This window comes from Eurosta solidaginis, chromosome 3 (genome assembly GCF_040869045.1).
Source record: "Eurosta solidaginis isolate ZX-2024a chromosome 3, ASM4086904v1, whole genome shotgun sequence".
Taxonomy (NCBI): Eukaryota; Metazoa; Arthropoda; class Insecta; order Diptera; family Tephritidae; genus Eurosta; species Eurosta solidaginis.
In genome coordinates this window covers 1235596-1254139 of record NC_090321.1, presented here as the reverse complement: position 1 = coordinate 1254139, position 18544 = coordinate 1235596, and the positions used below count along the sequence as shown (strand labels likewise).

General features: G+C 36.3%; 1 protein-coding gene and 1 long non-coding RNA gene across 4 annotated transcripts in view; one reads left to right on the top strand and one right to left on the bottom strand.

Moving 5' to 3' along the window:
• The first annotated feature begins 1018 nt into the window (after positions 1–1018).
• Den1 (Deneddylase 1) overlaps positions 1019–18544 on the top strand; it is a 35325-nt gene continuing 17799 nt past the window's right edge. Inside the window, exon 1 of the mRNA XM_067770229.1 lies at positions 1019–1155. The gene's annotated coding sequence lies outside the window, so the exon portion shown is untranslated. The remainder of the gene's footprint in view (positions 1156–18544) is intronic.
• On the bottom strand, positions 2585–7049 carry LOC137243063 (uncharacterized). 3 transcript variants are annotated; one of them, XR_010950437.1, is made up of 5 exons: positions 5089–7049; positions 4874–5018; positions 3840–4807; positions 3639–3770; positions 2585–3090 (listed from the first exon to the last, which is right to left on the bottom strand). It is a non-coding gene; the product is annotated as an uncharacterized lncRNA (long non-coding RNA). The 3 variants fall into 3 exon arrangements; XR_010950436.1 differs by lacking the exon at positions 2585–3090 and having other exon boundaries at positions 3519–3770; positions 3840–4248; positions 4305–4807; XR_010950435.1 differs by lacking the exon at positions 2585–3090 and having other exon boundaries at positions 3519–3770.

Sequence of the window (18544 nt, the reverse complement as noted above, 5' to 3'; positions counted from 1 at the left end):
TGGCTTTCGACTAGGATTACAGCGTACTACTGTAGCCCAAAACACATTATTATATAAGGGCCTTAACATATTTAACTCGTTACCTGATTATATCAAACGAGAGAATAATATTATGACTTTTAAAGGGCTATGTATAGATCTTATTCGAGGCTAAAATACTTTTTATTACTTTTTACTTTTTATTACTTAATATATATATATATATATCATACACGTCTGTGAATTGAAAATGAATTTGTGATATTTAAAATTTATTGTGAAATCAAAAAATATGTAAACATATTAATAATAAATATCAATCTATCTATCTATCTATCTATCTATCTATATAGATGCGTTTAACACAAGCTTAAGCTAGAGACATTGGTGCTTTATCGGTAACCGTATCGGTAACCTTATAACAGCTGATTCGACCAACCTTATGAGAATCAATGCAATCGATTATTGGTGCAGCTAAGGTTGTAACCGTATCGTAGCCAACCAATTCGGTTTTGGTTTACTGTCGTAACGATAAACAGCTGATTACGTTAGGGATACGGATACAGCGATACGACATACGGCACCAATGACTCCGGCTTTAAGCATTCCAGTAACATCCCCAAAATCAACCATTATATTGCGTTTATAAATACGAAGGAACTTCAGACTCGATGAAAAATTGCTTATGTAACGGGGTTTTAAGCCGCGCAATTGGCCTCGAATCATACAAGGCGGCAGTACGGTGACTAACTTACAAATATAAACAAAAATGCCATGTGCTTTGTTTTTGGTAAATCGTTGGACTAATGTCAAAATTGTACTGCGCCGGAAGTTGAAGTGTCAAATTATATTAAAAAAATACCAATCAGCAGATTTCCGGTAATCACCTGTTAATGGTTCCGCCATGATTGTAACTGTTTAGATTCGCCTTGATTCAGGTGATTTCTTACTACCACCTGTATGTTTCCCATGGATTCGCCTTGCCTTCAACAGCATTCGATTTTCCGGCGAATTTGAGAAAACAGCTGACATCTCTTTTGGAACCGTTTTATATCGCTAAGTTCGCAAAGTTTTATTCTGATTTTCTGTATATAAATATAAAATAATTTAAAGTGGTTTATTTGTGAAATTTATATGAAATAAGGTAGAAAGTATGCAAAAACCATATTAAGCTAGGTAAGTGACGTGAGTTTCGTTGCCATCTGTTTTTCGTCGTATTAGTCTTTTTTCGTTGGTCAAAGGATATAAAACACTTATTCTATCTAGAGTCCGACCGAAGTTGGCTTTATCAACCGAAGCGGAACCGAACATTCGGTTTTGAAGATATAATCGGCCTATTAGTGAAGTAAGACCAGCTACTTTTTTAGACTTGAATAAAGTATAAGCTCCACTTACAGAACGACAAGTTATCTTTTTAACTCAGAGTTAGGTGCGGTCATATATGTAATACTTCTTTCTATATTGCTACTACAGGAGTGGTGATATATGTATTGCTGTTAAAATCTTTTTATTTTCCTATTTAATATTCGAGTGTACCTAAATTTAAATGTTTTCTTGTCACACTTATGCTGCTACTATGGTGGAATCACCAGGTGTAGTAAATAGAAAAAGGTAACACGTCTGAAAATGGCAGGCGCGGGTACTATTTTTACCCGCATTTAAATTTCATTGGTTGGCGTCCAAAAGCTTTCATTTAGCAACGATCCTTTATGGTTTCATCCTTAAGTCTAGCCAATTTTGGTATATCCAAAATAAATATAACCACAATTTTGGATTAAGTTATGACTATGCACTGATTGTTTCGTAATCAAAGTTTATTATATTGTTCGCTTTATTTTAGTAATATTGGTTTCATATCATCGCCACTATGTGGATCCCATTTAGAGAGCTTTGTCATAAATAAGCATTTTTTTCGTTAATATCTTTTGAACGACTCAAAATTTTTGTTGTTAATTTTCACTTGTGAAAAAATTTAAGAAAAACAAAAATTGTTTGGAAAATATTTTAAGTTGGGGTAGTTTTTAAAATCAAGGATTACAGATGTTTTTTGAAGATTTTCAAGTTCAGATTTTAGAATATCAGATATGCCTTTGCTTTGTAGAACATGTAAAAATGTATGTATTCAATCCGAAAAAGTAAACTTTTTTTGTGAATCTGTGCATGTGGTCTCACTTTATTTATTTGTTTTTTTCAATACGAAAAAAATATGTCAAATAAAAGTACAGTGGAGGCAGTGCAGGTTAAAATACGACATTCAGTAAATCTTAACTGTTAAAGCTCTAAGTGGAGATATGCTCTAATACTATAATTTATTAAATATTTTTAAGAATTATTTTTATTATCGTTGAGAGCGAATGTTTATTAATTATTTATAATAAAAATATATTTAATTAATGTTGTGTACAAACATCTATAAAGAATTTTATTTTTATTTTTTTGAGTAAATAGTGCACAATAAAGAAAGATTAATTTTCAAAAATTTAACACGATATCTACTTATTTATAATTCTTAAAGGCAATTTGTTTCTATAAAGAAAAACAATACAATTTAACAAAATAAAATTTCCAGTTTATATGCGATCTTCTCAAAGGCAAAATACACCAATACCAAAACCATACATTTTTTGATAACAGTTTCTTAACTAACAAAAAGTTAATAAAGTAATTTCAAATAAACTTAAGTTTAAATAAATTTTAATAATATTTCGAGTATTTAAATGCAAGATATTATATGCTTGTAAATATTTAAAATATGAAGAGCTCCAAATTGTTCAGGAAATTATTCAACAAACATATATTGGTGCGCACATATATTTACATACATCAAATTCATATACATACATTAAATTCATAATTACAATAGTAGCCAAGAAAAATTTTGCGTGATGCTTAGGACAAGCTTACCATTGAATTTACTAAATATATCTAGTTCTTTTCAATACAGACTGACATATATGTATCCACATGCATCCTCACAATATTTCGATCTTTTAACATTAATATTTCGACTTAACAAGGAATTATAAAATACCTGTTTAGTTCTATATATTTGAGTTAATCAAAAGCTTAACATTTTTAGCTCCATATATCAGCCGAATATTTTTTACATCACTATGAAATCGCGGGTTCGAATCGAGCTCAAGGCCTAACAATAATTTTTTATCATTATTATTGTTATGATAAATTTTTTCTTAATTGAAAAAATTTTTAAATTAGAGTAGAAGAAAGGAAAAATTTAGACAACTGCCAAAGCTCGTTGTATAGATCCATTTCGGGAACTGCTAAATTCCTTCATCGGCAACGTTTAGGCGCCGCTGCTATAACCATTCAGCCATCACATACCATGGTTATAGCAGCGGCGCCTAAACGTTGCCGATGAAGGAATTTAGCAGTTCCCGAAATGGATCTATACAACGAGCTTTGGCAGTTGTCTAAATTTTTTCTTTCTTCTATTCTAATTTAAAAATTTTTTCAATTAAGAAAAAATGTATCATAACAATAATAATGATAAAAAATTATTGTTAGGCCTTGAGCTCGATTCGAACCCGCGATCTTAAATTCAGTAGGCCGATATAACAACAAAAATTATCACTATGAAATTAAAAAGCAAAATATTATATATTACACAATTTTGTGTGCTAAGGTTCACTTTAACATACCCGCATATATAGAAGTGGTCATTCTTTTACCCAACACGTTCCAAATTAAATCCCTACACCCTTATTTATGCGACCAGTTGGAGTTTTGTATTGCACTAAAACAGCAGGTACATGTAGGTGATTCGGATAAAACTGAAACAAAAAATAATGATTTAGACGTACATATTTTAACAACCAATAGATATTTAAAAAAAATTCTACCTCTGAGGAAGATATCGAGTAATAGTGTGGCTGAAGATGAGGCAATAATTCACACACATGATCTAGTGTCCTCCAAAATATGAACAGCATTTCTGCAAACGTTATGAGTCCACCTTTGATATTTTTCTTTGTCTTCAGGTATGATTGAAAACATACTACGTAAAAATTCCTTATCAGCCTCATCTTCCTCACCACCACCTTCGATGCCAAAGAAGTCGCAGACGGCAGGCCAAAAGCGACCCTTCCGTGTGATAAAATCATCTTCAATATTGGCATCGTCATCACCAAGACGCTAAGTTCGAAAACTCTTGAAGCTCCCAGCTCCTCCATTCGCTGATCTACATATGTGGCCATTTTATCATACAGTTGAACGAAAATAATAATCAAATATGACTAAGATTATCAAAAACTGAAAATAATTTTTCTATAAATTTTTGAAACCATTTTTGAATAAAATTTTTTTACTTTGCTTAGTGCGAAAATTTTGAACAATTATAAAGTACAAGGAATGTAATGGCGGATTTACACAGAACGCTCTGCCACTTCGCCAGACATACCACTTTAATGTACATGGTACATAAACTTTATGGAATATAAAGCGGGGCAAAAAGTTTATATTAAGCTTTCTGCGAGCCTCTGCCTGATGCTTCGGGCTTCAGATGAATCAATGCCATCGAACTCCTCCTCATATATAACGTCTTCTTCGACTTCCGTCCACTCATCGTTATAAAAAATACACATATTGTGCATAGCGCAACATACATTTATAATTTGTGTGGTCTTTTGTGGGGTATAATGCAGCCCTCTTTCGCCAATTATGCACCTAAACCGATTTTTCACTACGCCAAAACACCTTTCAATTAAATTTCGGCCCTTTATTAATTTTGTGTTAAACCCTGTTTCTACAAAATTATCAGGGCTACGGAAGGGCGTCATTAAATAAGGAAGTAGCTGGTAGCCGGAGTCTCCTATTGTTAATGAAGGTAACAGTTTAAAACATAAAAACAGTATGCAGGACTTTTGTTCAGTATTACCTAAAAGCCAAGTGTTTCTTTTTCCAGCGTTGAACTCTGTCCTGAACAGCTCTTCCGCACTGCTTGCCGCCCAAACAAATGCGTCGTGGTTTGATCCTGGTTATTTAGCGTTGACGTACCGTATCCTCATATCATGATCACATATCTTAAATTTTTATGTAAATGTTACTTAATACTGTCGAAATCAATGTTTCCACATCAACCAAGAAACTTACTATCATTGCGTTTATACTATAATAGCCTTTCCTATTATAGTACAAATGTCGGACTTCTTCCTTTGGGCATTTAATTCGCACGTGAGTGCCATCGACGCACCCAACTACACCCGGTATTCCACATTTGATATAGAAGGCTTCTTTTGCGTCATTTTCTTCTTGCGCTGTCATCCTCAGTTTTATCCACTTAGGGCAAAAATGAGCCTCGAAAATGTCCAAGCATTCAGCTATGACATTGCTTATCATTGCTTGAGACATACTGCTGACCAACTGGTTCCCTAAAGTTTCTTGGTAGCTCCCTGTCGCCAAAAAACTCAAAAAAGTAGCCACCTTGTGTATTGGCGATATTTTAGTGGATCTATAACCACTAGACATATATGTATATTGATATATCATCTAAAATGATCCGGAAAACGCCCTTTGACACCCGAAACAATTTTTTAAACCTTGGATTAAAAATTATATTAATTAATTTATCAATCAGGTGAGTCGTATAAATACAAATGTGCTGAAAATCTGCTTAGATCCAATCTTCGACCTATTTCAACATCGGCTTTTATCCCTTGTATCACTTACTCTCTATCAGGTATTTGAAATAAATTCGTGTTTTCTCTCAGTATTCGCTTTCTAGTGCGCATGTAACACACATTGCTTTCCTCAGCACTACTGCTGCTCTCGGATAAAAATCCCCCGATTGAGAACATTACTTTTTATTTAAATATCGTTTATATTGCTCCTCTTAAATATATATATATAGAAATCAAATTCTGTGTGTCTGTGTGTTACCTATGGAAACGTATTTCCCACACTTCAATCATCACCAAATTTCGGCATAGGTTCCTTCGATCAAGACGAAGGTTTTTCATATTTCAGAAGAAAGAATTTTTAATTTAAGTGCGAACGAGCAATCTTAGCTCCCAAAAATGATCATGTTAACAAAATCAATGATCCCGTTCAAAACCAAATTCTCGGTGGAGCGACGAAATATAAATCGATTGACACAGTTGCAGATGAAGATCAAATTGTTAAAATGTTGTAAAATGTTTTAAACGAAAATTTCACCAAATATGCGTACAAAATGCAATTCAATTTACAGACAATACACTAAATTATCAACAAACAAAACAGAAAAAATGACATCAGTATTAATAATCCGAAGGCGGAAAATAAAAATGTTAACGCGTTCAAAAGATATTAACGAAAAACCGAAAATTAACCCGCGGGTTCCTCCGAAACCGGGGTGGGATCCATTGTATTTTTGCGCAGAACACCACTCAGCATTGGCGGCCTTCGGCTGCGCTTATAAGAAATTACCCTGGGTGGGCCCAACACCGGTTTGGAGACCAAAACTGTATCCGCACAAAACACTTATGTTCACTTTTTTTTTTGTGGGTACCACAATATGACAACAACCACATGGAAATCGCCAACTTCAATTGCAAATATCTCCGGACAGAGATACAATTTTTCTTTTCCGCCGAATTATTGTTGTCGAGATCAATACGCGTCTTTTGACACCTCTCTCGATATTTTTGGTAACGTATTAGCAGTCGACCCCTCAACTAGGCTTTTACCAACTTTGGATACAGTCAACCCCGGCACGTTACTGCAAGACTCGGAAGGCTCTCCTCTTCCTTCTAGTCTCAAAAAGTGTATCGCCAATTATCTATGTGGTCGACAGGCATCGATGCAATTCAGGAATGTAACCTAAACCCAGAAGAATAAAACAAGGGGTACACCAGGGAGAAAGCTCGGCTATTCGCTTGCCTGGTTGGAGGAGACTAAAGTGGAACACTCAGGCATATCACTTTTCACAAAATCAGTAATATGTGTGTTTTTTTATAAAAATTTATTTTTCCATGTTCACAAATAAATCGATCTGCTTATTATTATTTACAATCACTGCACATAAAAATATTAGCAAGCAATCAATTTAACAAACAAGCGATTTAATTATTTGTTTACACTGTTTTCTTTATTTATTTTTGTCAGGTGTTTCCCTGCAATATTGCCAGGTCGTTAAAATGATGTTATTCCGAAAAAATTGCACTGCAAACTTTTCCGAAATAACAAAAGTAATAAGTGGCTATACTGGCTACGTATTGGGCTTGACAGTCTCAGTGAATACGCAGTGAATACGTAGTGACTACGTAAGAGAACGAACGCGAATACGTAAGAAGTTACAAAATACGAATTCTGAGTGAATGCGACGCAAACATTCACGGTGACTAGCAAGCAACGAGCTAACAACAAGCATGTGTATCGTGTATAATTTTTCATACATATTTTAATACCGATCTGCCGATACCCACCACTGATGTTGCTACGCCAAGTGCCAAGCGACGACTAATGCGGCAGTTACTCACGAACGTACGTACCAAAAACGTGTCAGCTGACACGACCTATCTTATGAGTGTGCAATGTAAACGAAAACTCACCGACGTGCAACGCCCGTACGTACGTAGCCCGGAACGTAGAAATCAAAACAATTTTGATTTTTTCCGTAATGCGGCAGTTACTCACGAACGTACGTACCAAAAACGTCTCAGCTGACACGACCTATAGCTGGAGACATTGGTGCTTTATCGGTAACCGTATCGGTAACCTTTTAACAGCTGATTCGACCAACCTTATGAGAATCAATGCAATCGATTATTGCTGCCGCTAAGGTCGTAACCGTATCGTAGCCAACCAACTGGGTTTTGGTTTACCGTCGTAATGATAAACAGCTGATTACGTTAGGGATACGGATACAGCGATACGACATACGGCACCAATGACTCCGGCTTATCTTATGAGTGTGCGATGTAAACGAAAACTCACCGACGTGCAACGCCCGTACGTACGTAGCCCGGAACGTAGAAATCAAAACAATTTTGATTTTTTCCGTAAGAACGTGTCAGCTGATCGCTCTCTCACTAGACAGAGTTGCCTAGTAAACTTTTGTGCGCTAATTTTTGACCGTTTGCAATTTTATGCAAAAACACCTAATTAAAGTTTGAAAAATTGTGAAAATAATTCGAAATAATTATGTAAAAGTGCTGATTATAAATATGTAATCTATTTATACTTATTTAATATGTATTCCGGCATTTTACAATATCAAAAATTAAATTGGAAAAAGTTGATGTTTCCATAAGCATGCATGCAAACTGGCCAATGGCAACAGTGCTTTGTTGTAAACAATACACACACAAATATGTTATGTACATGTACACAGACGCACACATTGATTTCTACGGGCTTGAGAGTTCGGTCAAACGTGCTTCGTACGACAAACGTCCGCATGGGTAAAGCCGTGGTTACTCACGAACGTACGTAGAAAAAACGTGTCAGCTGACACGACCTATCTTATGAGTGTGCAATGTAAACGAGAACTCACCGACGTGCAACGCCCGTACGTACGTAGCCCGGAACGTAGAAATCAAAACAATTTTGATTTTTTCCGTAAGAACGTGTCAGCTGATCGCTCTCTCACTAGACAGAGTTGCCCAGTAAACTTTTGTGCGCTAATTTTTGACCGTTTGCAGTCTTATACAAAAGCACCTAATTAAAGTTTGAAAAATTGTGAAAATATTTCGAAATAATTATGTAAAAGTGCAGATTAGAAATATGTAATCTATTTATATTTAATTAATATTAATTCCAGCATTTTACAACATCAAAAATTAAATTGGAAAAAGTTGATGTTTCCATAATCATGCATGCAAAACGGTCAATGGCAACAGTGCTTATCTGTAAACAATACACACACAAATATGTTATGTACATGTACACAGACGCACACATTGATTCCTACGGGCTTGAGAGTTCGGTCAAACGTGCTTCGTACGACAAACGGCCGTACGTACGGCACACGTCGGTGGGTAACTGCCGCATTATGCCATTGGCCAGTTTGCATGCATGCTTATGGAAACATCAACTTTTTCCAATTTAATTTTTGATATTGTAAAAGGCCGGAATAAATATTAAATAAGTATAAATAGATTACATATTTATAATTAGCACTTTTACATAATTATTTCGAATTATTTTCACAATTTTTCAAACTTTAATCAGATGTTTTTGCATAAAAGTGCAAACGGTCAAAAATTAGCGCACAAAAGTTTACTAGGCAACTCTGTCTAGTGAGAGAGCGATCCTCTTATCTCAAATGCAAGCTTCCACATCAAATACATATACATATAAGTACTTCGACATAACAAAATACATTGTCGCGTTTCGAGGCAAAATATTGTTGCATACAACTTTCTTGACCGCCACAATACCACAGATTAAGTATAAAATTTCACAAAAATAATAAATTTTTTCGAAAATCGTTGTTTACGAAATTAGGTACAATGAGAATGGCAAATACGAACGTGTATGAAATGTAATGTCAAAACGTATATGCACATGGTCTAAAAGATTTTCGTAATATGGCCATTAGTGATGTTTGCGTGTATGTGCTTCCTTTCAGCGATCAGCTGTTAGTTGCGCTACCCTGCAAAAATTGTTGGATTACGTGTTCCATTTTCTTCATGTTGGAGCACTCTAACAACACTCCTTTGCAATGCGTTTGCGGACCACACCACCATCAGCCGATCATTGCTCGTTTTTTAACGATCGTGATCACGGCACGATGACGATCGAACAGAGTTGCCAAAAGTAAAATATTGCATGCAAATAATTGATAATAAAATTGTACTACGGCAACTCTTTTATGTATACATACTATAGTATGTATAGAGAAATATTCAGCCTTATTGTAAACTTCATGTGAATAAATCAATCCCATGAATTTTTTATTTCCCATGAACAAAAAATTCGTATCGTTAATATCATGTGAATCAATCCTTATATCGAAATTTCAAATATTCAATTGTGAACATCACTCATGTTTTGTTTACAAATTTTTGCAGAAAAATTGCTGTTGTGTAGTCAAACATTTTTATTTTTGCGTTAAATATTAAAATTGTAATGATTAGTGCTTACTTGCGCCTTTGTTTAATTGAAGAAGAAACTAATACCAGTCAGCAATTGGCTGAACGAGTGCCCAGGAGGATATTACGCGGCAAGTGTAATCCCCTTGAGTTATCCAATGCAAGGTAAACATGCAAATAATTATACTCGTAAACCAAATAAATAATCGCGTTTTAACTATTTATACATAGCTTTCACCAATTGTATAGAATAAATAAGCAGGCGTTCAAATATTTGTTGGATGTATTGCACAATGGTCTGCCAGTGGCACGTAAACGTTTTGCAATAGACACAGCCGTAAAGCTTTAAGCTGCTCTAAGATTTTTTGGTGAAGGAGCATACCAAAAAGGAGTAGGGAGGCAAGTGGATGTTGGCTTATCGCAGTCAAGTTTTAGCCACGTCTCGTCTGAAGTATTGATTGACACACCTTTTATTTCAAATAGAGCTTCTTAACAGGAAATTTCTGAACACGTGCAGTTTGATGAATCGCATTTATCATACCTCAATGAGGCTAAGCGTATTAGAGCAAATATAGGCAATTGCCTTATGTAGATTTATGACAAAATGTTTTTATGATTGAACGACACTCTTCAAAGAAATGTCTGATTTGTATTAGCTCAAAATCGGCTTTATTGTTAATCTTGCTTTACCAATTTGGAAAAATAAAGTACATAAAATTCATTTCTTTTACAAAAACGTTCGAAACATTCTAATTAATGCCTAAGCTTTTCTTTGCAGCTAGTATTTTCAAATTTTGAACCTCGATTTGGCTGTTTATAAGTATGAGTTTACGGTCAACTTCAATTTTTCTGAGCCGTTCAATTTCCGAATTGTGGCGTTTTGTTTCCTTTAGTAAACTGTTTTGAATATTTTGAAAGTTTTCGAGGCCTTGGTTTAATTCCTTTAAGTGGCCTTCTATTTCAGTATAGTGATGACTCTGGATTTCCAAGCCCTTTCTGACGTTGTCATTCATTTCTTTTTGAACATCTAGTTCAATGTTTAATAGCTCCGAAGGGTTAATTTTTTTGCGAGTTTGCTGGCTGGTTTTTTGTGCAGGCAAAGCACTTTCCCTTTGCATGTCACCGGCAGTTTCGGTGCTATTTTCGTCCAAGCTATTGTCCATGCAACTAAGTTCCACTTCAGAGTCCTCACCAGAGCTGTTGTTTTCATCACTACTGTTATTTTCACGTTGCTTACCAGTTGATTTCGTTGCATTCAAACCAAAAGGCTTGCCATCTTCGACACCTTCCACAGCTGCTACTGACACAGTTATATCCAAAATTGACTGTTCTAATGCAGAAAAAACATGTTGCTTGCAAGGTCCTTCACCGGTATTTTTCCTATTTTTGGTATTTTCGACAGCCTTGTTTCATACATATCGTTTTTGATCAATCCAAACCTGTAAGCAATGGCTATATAAATTATGGCAAATTCCATAGCCACATTGCATTGATAGTCATCTTTTTCCATTCGGAGATTGATTTTGATGGGGAGCCCATGCTATTGAGGGAATTGTTCAATTTCTTCCAAAAAGCCAGCACTTTTTTTTTTTGGAAGCCCTTTCCTATTTCAGGATTTTCGGCCATATTGCTTACCAAGAAAGTCAACTGAGTTTTGTTTATAGACTTAATGTGATATAAAATAATTCTTAACTAAGTTTAATAAGCAATAAACAATCTTTACATTTTATCGAGTGTTGTTCCCCACTTTTAGTTTTGCGAACAAATTCTACACATTCACGTGGAAAAAAATTTGTTGACGGTTAGAGTAATTTTTGGAAAATGGGAAATTTTTCACATGTGAAGTTCGCAATGAGAACAGAACAAATATGGGAATTTTTCCATTGGGAATTGCATTCACGCGAAGTTTACAATAAGGCTGATCAGTTTCTTTATTCACGCAAATGCTAAATAACATAAGAATATTCGTAGTATAAAATATAAAAGTTGTATTGCCCCTTTTCATTTACTTTCATTTTAAATTAAATTCATTTCGATAATTCTTTCCGACACAATTCCTCTTTAGTACTTTGGCATATGATCCTGAGTGGGTGCTCCATGGAGTACTACAGTGAAAGTACTTTGGAAAGTACTCTCACGTATGTACTCAATGGAATACTCACAAACAAAGCGAGAGTGGGACCACCTACTTCTCTCCTAGGACATCGCAATGTTAATTGGAGCACATTTTTAGCATGAATACAGATTAGTTTTGGAACACTCCTATACTCTAAAGGAGTATTCCTTACACTATTTATGGAGTACTCGCGTTTTTTGAAGGGTACTTGTTAAGCTGCCGGGCAACGCACAAAATTTGCTTGATGGTTACCTAGCAACGTGTAGTTGTGTGCGTATCGGGCGATGTCGTGCTCACACGTATTTGTTGTCTGCTTCGCGTTGATGGAAATCAAAATTTTTTAGATTTTTTCGCTTGACAGCTGGTCTATTTGATCGTAGCCGAAATCGTTGTCAAGCATTAATGTTAGTTTTGTGAGAACGTGCAACAAGCAACTTCGCTGAAGAAAAAGATTTTACGTTGCGGTTTATTGAAACCTACGAATGCAAAAGTCGGATGGAAAAAAAAAAAATTGCCAAAAATCAGGTAATTTTCTTAGTGGCTTAAGATTAGCATCTTATTATATTAAAATTGAATAAGCTACAAAACTGCATACTCGAAAAAATTCTTAGAAGAAAGTTGAAAAATTTTTATGAAAATTCCCAAAATTTACAAGCAATAAAAAATCGTCATCCGATGACATGTTTACGTCTGCACGCTACGAATTTTCAATCATTGTGAATGATGACAAAGTGTGATCTCTTCTGCAAAACGTCAAAATTCCAAAGTGATTGGATCACCTGATTCGTATTTGACTATTGCTGTCTCATTCTGTATCTCATTCTATCACCCGCTGAAGATAGGCGCCGCCATATTGAACAGCCTGTCAAAACGCTGAAAAGTAGCCATATTGAACAGCCTGTCAGGCAATTGACAGATAAGAGATCACACTTTGTCATCATTCACAATAGGGGGACTCATGAAAGCATATAAACTTATAAGGTGTAAAATTATAGGGGGACTCATGAAAGCATATAAACTTATAAGGTGTAAAATTATATCCATTTACACACGCTGTTATATGAACGCACCTAGAAATACTCGTGATCAACTTGATTGTTTATCAGCTGTATTATTGCCAAACAAAAATTTTTTGATTGTTATAAAAATTAAAAAATGCCAAGATTAAGTGAAAAATCAAAACTAAAACGTCTTTACTAAGATATTCTAGTAAATGACTTGCTGATGTTGGATATTTCTGATGAAAATGCCTGCTGTAATGTCTGCAAGGTTGCATTCCTTTGAGTTTACCGCGTTTACACAATGAAATGTGCGCGTAAATTTATACAAATTGTGTAAATGATTTTTCATACAAAATTTGACAGTTCGTTTACGCACTAGATAAATTTATACGTTTACATACTTTATAAGGCATTTATACGGTTACATGAGTCCCCCTTATATCCATTTACACACGCGGTTATATGAATGCACCTAGTAATACCCTTGATAAACTTGATTGTCTATCAGCTGTATTATGGCAAAAAAAATTTTTTTGATTGTTATACAAATTAAAAAATTACAAGATTAAGTGAAAAATAAAAACTAAAACGCCTTTACTTGCTGATGTTGGAGATTTCTGATGAAAATGCCTGCTGTAATGTCTGCAAGGTTGCATTCCTTTGAGTTTACCGCGTTTACACAATGAAATGTGCGCGTAAGTTTATACAAATTGTGTAAATGATTTTTCATACAAAATTTGATAGCTCGTTTACGCACTAGATAAATTTATACGTTTACACACTTTATAAGGCATTTATACGGTTACATGAGTCCCCCTAATGTTTTCAATACAAATGGCGCTTGATGCTTTCTGCTTGTGTGGTGGCCGGACAATGACAATCACCCGAAACGCACACAACTACACGTTGCTATGGTAACCATCAAGCAAATTTTGTGCGTTGCCCGGCAGCTTTAAGGTTTACAATGGCCAAGTTAATACATCACGAATAAATATCGAACTGGCTCCTCCTATTATTTCTATCCTCTTTAATACCGCACTTTTTTGTCCACAATGACCAGAGATACCAATTTTTTCTCAAAATGAATCCATTCTTAACAAGTGTTGTTGAAACAAAGTTAGTGAATCACTCAATCGACAATGCAACTAATAATTGACTACGATAAAAATCTCACAAAAACATTTAAATCGGCACTTTGATGTTTGTGAGTGTACCCAGCCTGCAGTAGTAATATAGAAGTATTACATCAGATTAACTTTTTTCTTTTTTTAATGAATTTATATCGCCTTAGCAAAACATATCGAATTAGATAATTCTTGGTGGACTATAAAATTATAGAAAAATTGCTGGCAGGGCACGTTTGAATTGAACCTTTGAATGGAGAGGAAATTTAATTTTCATTTTTAAAAACTTCACTCTTCAAAATAGCATAGATAAGAACAATTTCATTTATATGAGAGCAAACGTTGCAAAAATACCTTTCACCTTTCGACCAGCGCTATGCAGTACAATTGTTCCCGGATAAAAGCACCTTTAAAATTGTCCCAGATTATGTGCTTAAAAAAGGGAGTACTGATATGAAAATGAAGCTTATAAGCACCGACTGTGAATAAATCGAAATCACGCTTGTAAACACTGACTATGCTTATATTAGAATCTTCAGTTACCAATGCTTCTAATGCTTGGTTTTTCAGTGCGAGTTCAAACTGCAGTTAATGTTGACTAGCCTTTAACCCCGCCTCTTCGGCCGCTTAAGCTGAGATGAGCAGTAAAACTGTATGTTTTCGAACAAAGTGGCAAGAAAAACGAGGCCACAGAGAGCAAAAAGTTTAATATCATGGTCCGTACTACGTGTTATGATCGGTGGTCGGAACTGATTTTTTAAACACAATAGTTGTGAAATGGTGGATCAAATTCATGGCGGTCCATAACTTATTGTAATTTTTAGAAATAATTTGACAGTTGCATAGTTATCGCTTGAGTGGAAATGGTTTTCAGTCACTGGTCGTAACACGTAATACAGGCCCAGGTCATAAGTGGCTTGAAGTACAAGCTAAAACTGATTGACTGTTTGCTTTACGGAATCTGTCGCTGCGCTCACACGACGTACATAGATAAATGCAGACAAGTTGTCCGAAGCTCTCGAATGCAACAGTGCTCTATAGTCACTGTGAAAGAACTCTTAGCTATTGGAAGAGACATTCAATTCATCAGATAAAAACTGTTTTCCAATTGATCGCTGTTTAGACTTAGTGTTATAAATACACCTACATACTAGCCTTAAGTATTAAACTCGATACTATTAATAAGCATACGAATCGACTGTTATCTCTATTATTGAAATAAAGTAAGTAATTCTACAGCATTACAACAAAGTGGCGACGAGGATGGTAGAATTACACGTGGAGATATCCAACTATTGTCCATATTTTGTCTAACCACCGCTAATCGGACAAATCGAAATTTATTTCCTACATCATTATACAAAATTAAAATGACTCAACGACAGCAAAATCCTATAAATGTTGACAACACGAGGAAGTCAGCATTTTTTCCATTCGAGGAATTTGACAAGGGAAAAATACAATGGAGTCGTTGGCAAAAAAGCTTAGAAAGCGCGTTTGCTACAAATGAAACGCAGGAAAACAAAAAAGTTCATTTGCTGCTACATCACATCGGTTATGCAACGTACAATACATTGTGCGACAAGTTAGCGCCGGCCGAACCTGAGAAGAAAAAATACGACGAAATTTGTAAGACACTGGCTGAAATATTTGAGCCAAAGCCGCTAGAATTCATGGAAAATTATCGTTTCCACCTAAGCAGGCAACATGACCATCAGTCGGTGGACGAATTTTTGATTGAACTGAAGAAAATAGCAACGCATTGCAATTTCGGTTCATATCTCGAGACAGCCTTAAGAAATCAACTAGTTTTCGGGTTGAAAAGCAAAGTTATGCGAAATCGGTTGCTAGAAAAAACGGATTTAACACTCGAGAACACATTAAAGACAGCACGTGCAATGGAACTGTCTGAAAAAAGTAATGTCGAAATGACACATAACCTCAAAGATGTTGGGCAAGTATCACTCAAGGAAAAAACAAATCGTGCATCGGGAGGAAATCGGTCGAAGAATACCAATAAAATAAAAAACTAAGGAAAAGAATCGAAAAAAAGCTGTTATCGTTGTGGCGGACCACATATTTCGCGACAATGTACAGAAAAAAATGTATACTGTACGGAATGCCGCATACCCGGACACACAAAAAAGTTTACATCAAAACGAAACGGAAGCAGAAGGACCAAACGGAGGCTAACTATGCTGAGCATCGTGAAGTGGAGGAGATATGCCATATCATCGGAAACAAAGCTAAGCGCACACCAAGGGAAAATTTTTGGATTACAATGCAAGTAAACTTTTTCTTTATAGATTTTGAAATTGACAGCGGCGCACCGGTCGCAATTATGAGCAAACTCGATTACAATCAGCGAATTGGGCGCATTGAAGAACAAGAACTACACGAACCGGGCATAGACCTGGTCAGCTACACCGGAAATAATATCAAAGTATTCGGTTTCGTGTATGTCAAAGTCGCTTCTAAGGGGAAAATGTATGAGCTACGATTATACATTGTCGAATCAAAACGCCGTCCGTGGCGAGCATACACTCGCGGAAATCGATGCCAAAATATCTTTAGAAACATTGAGGCACAAGTATCCACGAGTGTTCGATACAACATCAATGGGCAAGCTAACCGGGTTGAAAGCACGTATTCACTTGAAACCTAACGTAACACCAATTTACAAGAAAGCAAGGCGACCAACGTTCTCAATGCGAGCACGAATCGAAAAAGAAATCGACGACTTGGTACAAAATGGCGTATTAAAAAAAGTTGACACCAGCGCATGGGCAACACCAATCGTTCCAGTACCTAAAAGTAACGACAAAGTTAGAATTTGCGGCGATTATAAGATCACCATAAACCCTTACATTCTCATCGACGAACATCCATTGCCGTCTATCGAAGAATTGTTTTCACAAATGTCTGGTGGTGGGAAATTCACGAAAATCGACCTCACCAAAGCGTATCTTCAAATGGAAGTGAACGAAGAAGATCAAAGGATTCTCACACTTTCAACACATAAGAGACTATACTAGCCGACTAGACTAATGTACGGAATTGCAACAGGGCCAGCAAAATGGCAACGCGAGATCGAGAACATTCTTAAAGACATCGATGGTGTGACAGTTTTTCTCGACGACATAAAAATAACAGCACCAAACGACACATTGCATATTCAACGTCTAGAAACCGTACTACAACGCCTTGAAAAACACAACATGAGGGCGAATTTCGCGCTAAATGCCATTAGCACCTAGATAAATTGCGGTTTAAATCAAAACCCCCACCATAGAACAGTACTCGTAGTGCTAGACCTATCAAAAGCTTTTGATACGGTCAACCATGGCTCGTTACTGCAAGACCTGGAAGGGTCTACCCTTCCCCCATGTCTTAAAAGGTGGACCGCAAATTATCTGGGTGGTCGGCAGGCATCGGTGCTATTTAGAAACGAAACATCAAAGCCAAGGAGAATTAAACAAGGGGTGCCACAGGGTGGTGTCCTATCCCCACTTTTGTTTAATTTCTACATATGTATCTAAGCTACCTTCACCACCGGAAGGAGTCACAATCGTTTCCTACGCCGATGACTGCACAGTAATGGCCACAGGCCCAGGCCCACAGATCGATGAGCTATGCAATAAAATAAACGGCTACCTCCCTGATCTCTCCAGTTTTTTCGCCTCGCGAAACCTGGCATTATCACCGACTAAATCTTCCGCGACCTTATTTACAACATGGACGTCCCAAATGTCGACCATTTTGAACATCCACGTCGATGGCTCTACGCTACCGACTGTCCTACACCCCAAAATCTTGGGTGTGACGTTTGATCAGGATCTACATTTTGGTGAGCACGCAGCCGCAATTGTTCCGAGAATTCAGAGCCGTAACAAAATCCTCAAATCCCTTGCTGGCAGTACCTGGGGAAAAGATAAAGAAACGCTCATGACTACATACAAAGCAATTAGCCAGCCGATTACGTGCTACGCGTCACCCATATGGTCGCCAAGCCTAAAAATTACCCACTGGAAGAAGCTACAGGCCTGCCAAAATACTGCGCTCAGAATTGCCACGGGCTGTCTTCTTATGTCCCCAGAACACCATCTACATAATGAGGCGAGAATACTCCCCATCAGGGAAAGAAACGAGATGCTGACCAAACAGTTCCTGTTGAATACCCATAAACCTGGGCATCCCAACAGACATCTGATTGACGAGCCAGCACCGCCTAGGGGCTTAAGGAGTCATCTCCGTAAGCATTTTGAGGAAATACGGCATCTGAGAACACAGCCG